Source organism: Lygodium microphyllum, chromosome 27, assembly GCF_053477565.2.
Source record: "Lygodium microphyllum isolate KBCC chromosome 27, Lygodium_microphyllum_v1.1.10, whole genome shotgun sequence".
In the NCBI taxonomy this organism is placed as follows: Eukaryota; Viridiplantae; Streptophyta; class Polypodiopsida; order Schizaeales; family Lygodiaceae; genus Lygodium; species Lygodium microphyllum.
This window is the reverse complement of record NC_141161.1, coordinates 78,032,458-78,039,071: the sequence shown is the minus strand read 5'-3', so window position 1 is coordinate 78,039,071 and position 6,614 is coordinate 78,032,458. Positions and strand designations below refer to the sequence as shown.

The 6,614-nt window shown below is 41.5% G+C and overlaps 1 long non-coding RNA gene across 1 annotated transcript; it reads left to right on the top strand.

Moving 5' to 3' along the window:
• The first annotated feature begins 1,049 nt into the window (after nucleotides 1-1,049).
• LOC148012493 (uncharacterized) lies at nucleotides 1,050-2,211 on the top strand. The gene is made up of 3 exons (XR_015689160.1): nucleotides 1,050-1,730; nucleotides 1,827-1,928; nucleotides 2,021-2,211. It is a non-coding gene; the product is annotated as an uncharacterized LOC148012493 (long non-coding RNA).
• The last annotated feature ends 4,403 nt before the right edge of the window (nucleotides 2,212-6,614 follow it).

Genomic DNA, 6,614 nt, shown 5'->3' with positions numbered 1-6,614 from the left:
GCTGGAGCAACAGTTCGACGAGGTTCATCTGGATTTCTTGAAATAGATTCTGAAAAAAAATGGACGGATTTGCACAGCACCTTTGTGTTGCCGGCCCATTGTGAACAGGTGCATGGACTCATTTGTTTGCTAATTGTATTACGACATAATTTATGTCACAATGGTTTGAACTCTCTTGTACGTGTTTGTGAGCATGTAATCTTCTATCCAAACCCCCGACAGCCTCGATGGTGGTATGTTATACCTTTAACTCCCCGAAGGGCGAGAGCATATAATCAAAGCGATGTTCCGAGCATAGATGAAGATAATATGCAAATAGAGGGGTCGATATTGCAAGGGGTGGAGGCTGTTAAAAGCTTGGAGCCAACATCGGCTAACAATGATGGAAATACAGGAGTCCAAGAATTCTTTGAGAACGAGGTAGACTCATTCTTTTGTGGTGACATGTCTATCAACCTTCCAGTGTATGCAGAGTTGTGTCAAGAGATTAACATGGGACCATAGGATACTTCATACTTGGAGCATCCACTTACTCCATTCGTTGACCAATCGCTTATAAGGGTACATAAGATATGTATTTTAAGTGATATATTTTTAAAATGATTTATATTACTGTACTTTGTATGATTTAAATTGATTATTCTAACATCATTTCTTGTCTGTACAAGTGACATTTTCAGGATGAGTCGAGGGATGAGCGATGAGGAGTTACAAGATATCTTCACATGTATGTCTCCAGACCAGATTGCGAGATTCAGAGATGTGGCAGACCAGGAGTTGTCTCGGTCTTGATCAGGGTGCTCTACTAGATCTACTTCAGCGCGATCGAATGCTTCGGCTTCCAGAAAATGAGCTTGACACTCCAGACTTGGGCCAGAGGGAGGGAGTGCTTCGGGGTCAGGGGGATGCTACAGAGATACAGAGGCAATGAGCCCGCGGTCGACACGGGATACAAGTGCGACTCCTCGCTCTCGTGGCCCTTTCAGGAAGCGTGGATCAAGCTCAAATGGATGCTATGGAGGCACGGATGCGGTGTCTCCGTCTCATCGTTCAACTGGAGCTGCGTCACCTCAGGGATTTGTCACACTTGTGGGGACATCTACTCCAGGTACTCTGGCTTTTACTCAGCCTCAGTAGGTAGTATCCTTGTGGGTGCCACTCTGAGAGATATTACCTCGGTCGGGACACCAGATGCACAGGGGTCTCCTGGATATGCCCAGGAATGTGGATGCAGATGGAAGAGGACCCATCTTAGACAGACTCCAGGGAGATATGGATATCTAGTCGATGGTAGGTCAGGAGCCATCATCATGAATGATGAGGGAAGGAGGGTGATGACTCGCATGAGAGAGTTGTGCCAACAAGTTTTTCGGCCTAACATCTTGGATCATTGGAAGAATATACCGGAGAGGAGCAAGGACTACATAGTAGCATCCTTGCACGAGGAGTTTCCGGTTCCAGCCTCAGTAGATAGATTCTCTACGGGCTGGATGATGGATTGCATGCGTACATACATGTCACACAGACGATCCGACGCACGCAAGGCAATCAAAAGTGGGGCTGCAAAGCCCGAGTGGTTAGATGCAGACAATTGACGCCGACTGAGGGAGGAGGCTACAGATTCTCCAGGACGTTGGAGTCAGCAGCGCAAGGCGGCGAGGGTATGACTCGAGGCTTGAGTCGTCCATTATCTTGGGAGTGGCGTCCACAGGACATATTTGAAAAACTTTGTAAGTTTTTCTTTTGTTTTGCTTATTTATTTTTTTGCAATATTCTTTGTACTGACAATCATGTTTCTAACAGTTAGCATTTTATTTTCTTTGTAGCACTCCATTACAAATCGCAATCCGACTGGCCTTGAGACTCGATATGCAGAGAGGCATGGTCTCACTTCATTGATCGACCGATTGTATAGACGCGGCGGCCCTGTAAGTCACTCATTTTTCTTGTCCGTAGTTACCATATTTAATTAGAATGCATTATTGTATGGTGGACTGATGTGTTGTTTCTTTTTCTGCAGAGTCCGTTTGATACTCCTTTGCGAACGGGACGAGCTTTCGGGGATGAGGATATGTAACTCGCCCTTGGATCCCTGGAGCTCACACACCTTTATTTTTGAGTCGCTTGATCTATATAGGTATTTTCTATGTATTAGTGATATCTTGTCATGATTGTATCAATCGCTTATTATGCGATCATGTATTTATTTCATGTATGAGTGCTATGATTTCAGTATACATTGTTTTTGTTTACAAGCGCATTGTACACAGTGCAGATACTATTTTGTACGGCTCTAATAAAGCACACAGTGCTATAATTTTTTTTCCCTATTACCGTCGCTATTAGCGTCACAAATTTTACTGCTCGCATCGTTATTGGCATCGTTATTTACGTCGCAAACCGTCGCTATCAGCGTCGATATTGGCGTCTGTATCAGCTGATACCAACGCCAATACCAACGCTAATAGCGACGGTGATACCGACTATTTTATGGCGTCGCCAATAACTATGCTTTTTGTGACGATGGGGGCAAATTTTGTTATTTGCATTTTCGTCACTTTAAATGTCGGTGTAAGGCTTATATCTTGTAGTGCAAGTAGCCTAAATAAGCTTTGAATGTCTTCCTTGTAACCTAGGGAGGGCCCTAACTTGTAACACCATCATGCCTAGCCATAAGTCATCTCGTGGATACAAGCTTGAGCCACTAGGCTCACTTCAAGGTATGCTCTAAGGGCCAAAGGCCTTTATTGGCAATAATAGGATGTATTCAACATATAAGGGTCAAGAGGCCTTGTTTTGGCAATACTCTACCCTTCTTGAGTCTCTAAGGCTAAAGGAGACTTATAAGGATGCATCATCATCTTGTCTTAAAATAGGCCACATTATCAAGGCCTTGTTAGGTCATTTGTTAGTCTTGGCCTTAATAAGCCATTTTATTGGGCTTTATTTAATCAACCTCAGGTGTCGCATGGAATAATACATGCGGGGTTTTGTAAAAGTTGCTTGCCACATGGATGCTTTGAGATGGGAGTAAAGATGAAGTTGAACACTCAATTCAGAATAAATTTATGATGCACATTCAATTGAATGAAAAAGGTTCACAATATTCCAGTTCACTAAATTCTTGATTCGATGCATTCAAGGAATAAGTTTCATATCTTTCACAAAAGGGTATTCAAAGCTTCTTGCTTACAAGAGAGGATAATTCATCATGGTTAAGCATAAAAGTGGGGCAATTGAAGTAATGGAGCTTCCAAATCAGGTCCCAAAGGAAGAGATAAAGCCTTTTTCCTAAAGACAAATTGATCACAGCATCTCTTAAGATCTCCTTCTTTAGTGATGAGTCTCTCGAAGTCACCACCTTGCAATATAATTTTGTAATAAATCCATCTTTAAAACTCATTGCAAGACTCATCATCGATCAAGTGAAGACAGTTTAAAAGTTCTCCATTGCTAATGAATGTACTTCAGATTCGATTCGATGGTTTTTAAGAAGACAATTGAGATACTAGCTTGAAGCTGCTTAACATTGAAGAAGACAATTGAGTCATTGATAATCAGCAATGAGATATGAGCACACACTGTCTGATTTCTTTCAAGATAAGCCAGCATGTGTGATCATGAATAATCCACTTCGACCCAGAATATCTCCAAGTGATGGAGCTGGCGAGAGAATAAAGTAGGGTGTCTTTGGTGGAGTGCGCAATAATAGAGCATCATTTGGTCCTCGACCTGTCTCCACAGGCAGGTCGGACCCTTTCTTCTATCGTGTCACCTCAACTTCTTCTCCATCACCCGTCTGCGTCATCTTGAAAAGCATCGACGTCCTTCCTCTTCATCTTCGTCACCCTCCGCAGCTTCATGTTTGCTGAAGCCGTCATCTTCATCTTCAGATCTTCACTCGTTCCTGCAGCTTCTTCTTCATCACCATTATCATTGCATCACCTTCGTTCCTTCCTCCTGTTGTCGACCTCAATAGGCTTTGTCGAACTCTTCATCACCATAGCTTTATCATCGTCCAGTGTCGACTCATTCCTCCCTTTTGCATATCCTGTATAGGCTTGACGATCGTTATCGACTCCCGTTTCCATCATCTCCTGTAGTAGCCTTTTAAACTTTAAAAAAATCATCCATCAATAGTGCTACCTTCTCGCGATTCGCATATAGCTCGTGGTTCACAGGAAAAACTCAAGAAAGACTTGTATTATTGTCAATATTCGAACATCAACATTTACATCAGCCGCTTTTCCTATCAATCCAGCTTGTCATTTAAGCTTGACAATCTCATTTGTGCCGAGCCTTCTTAAGAAAAGATTTTGCTTTTGTCATTGCTTATGTTTAGGAAACCACCACAAATCGGGTCCGAGTCTGAAGTATTTGTAAATTTGGATAACCTTATTTCATTGTAGAAAGGCAACACATATTTTAGGTATTTATCTTATTCGGACTTCCTTGGAGCCCTTGATGAGTCGAATATTCCCTTTGTTAATAATCCCATTAGTTTACATCAAAGATATCTTTGCCATGGCTACTATCCTTTTTGAAAGATACATGGTCCAACTCTTGGAATCACAAGAGTGGCATTTAGAATCTGTACCTCCACCACAACTTTAATCATTCCAATTCTTTGTTGCTTTAGTCTTTCTTTTGTAAAGATATTTCCAATTGACTCTCATTGAGGTATGCATTATTTCCCTATTACACTCTCCATAAAGCTTTGCAATGAGTTTGTATACGCAGATAGAAAAATTGCTCCCATGCTTTGCTTTGAATTCGTATTCCTAATGACAGTACACTTTCTTACCTCCCTTCAAGACAATATGGCCTTCAATATTCTTCAATCTTAAAAGCTTTAATGTATAGGCCAACATGTCTTATTGGTAGAGGAAACATTCCACAATTCTCGTGACAAGAAGAATATCCATGCTTTGCATCTTCGAAATCAATGACCTTGCTTTGGATTGATCATTTTAACAAGTATTAGAACACAATGTGCCTTTATTAAATAGGCTATATTATAGACCATTAGCCTTAGATGAAGGAAAATTAGGCCATTTGTTAACCCCGGTGCAAAGAAAGTGAAAAAGTTTGCAAAAGAAAATCAAAATATGTAGCGCAAAGCATAAAAAGGCAACCCAATTGAAAAATAGGAGGAAAAAGGCCAAAAACGTAGGAGCAACTTGAAAAGTCCAGGACGAGTGCAAAAAGGGAAAGACACATTTTAAATATAAAAGTGCACCCTAAATTTTTGTAAAAGAGTGCTAGGCTCCCTCATATGCAATTTGTAAATATAGACATGCATGGGTCTAGGAACAATATAAATATGAAGGAAATAAGAAAAGAGAACATAGGCTAAAATGACTGGCCATATTAAAAAAAGATGGGCACCCAAGGAGGAGGTAGGGCATGTATAAAAGGTAAAAAGTGAATGAAGAAGCTCATTCTTGTGTATGTGGCCAAAACTAGCTCTCTTCTTCTTCTTCTTTTTCTTCCTCTTGTTCTTGGTTGTGCTTATGTTTGAGGGAGGAAGTGTGTGAGGGTGAGGGACTGTGACAGAGAAGCTCTCTATCTTCTCCTCTCTCCTTCTTCTATTCTTTTCTCTTCTCTTGTCTTGCTCGTGGGAATGGAGCTTGAAGCTTGAGGATCGAGTTTACTTGAGCTTGCACCTTGGATCATGGAGCTATTGGAGAGCTTCTGGGAGGAGACAACTCGATTGGGCACATGAAGGTAAGCTTACAATACTCGTAGGTATGAGACTGCACATGGGTACGTGAGAGATAGCCATCGTAATTGGCTTGAAACGCTTGAAACAATAAGCGATCCATGGGTCTTGGTGGTCAAATGTGAGCTCCCACATTTTGGTTATGTTACCGGGACCAATGGATTTAATCTTTGAGTGCATGTGTACTTCGAATCGAGCACTGAAGTAGGGTTTGCCCCAAATCGATGCTTGAGATAGGTAGGAAGCAAGGAAGTTGCAGGGCATTCGATCTCCTTTTTGGTTTTTAAGATTTAGATGATTATGGTGGAGTAATGTAAGTGTTTGTTTTGTTTTTTGGATGCATTAATGTAGGAAGAAACAAGGAAAATAAGGGAAATAAACACTAGGGTTGTTGCTATTCATACAGGGATAAAAAAGACCAATACATTACAGGAGCAAAGAGAGAGAAGGGGGAAGTAAAAAAGCAAGAGAGAAGGGGTTTAAGAGGTCAAGAAGAGGGGGGAGAGAGCTCATTTGTGTGTGTTCAGTCAAGAGAGAGAGCTTGAGAGAGAGAGAGAGAGGGCAAGAGCACAGAATTACTCACTAATTTGTATTCCCGCATCCCCGAGCCCTACAAGTATGCTAAGAGTATCATTTGATGCTTGTTGATGATAGCTAGAACCTTGGTTGCAAGATTAGAGTAGGTACTTGGAGTATTTGATTAATTTTTTATCGTTTCAGGGACTCGTGCCACTGTACTCGGACACTGTCTACGCACTCAAATGGCCTTGATTGACTCGCACAATCTGAGTCACAATCCATTTGGACAACAAAAAAATCATCGAGGTTTGAGACTTGGACTCAAACCCTAAACCTCATTCGGCCTCGAGATAGCCACGCATTTGGCCTCAGA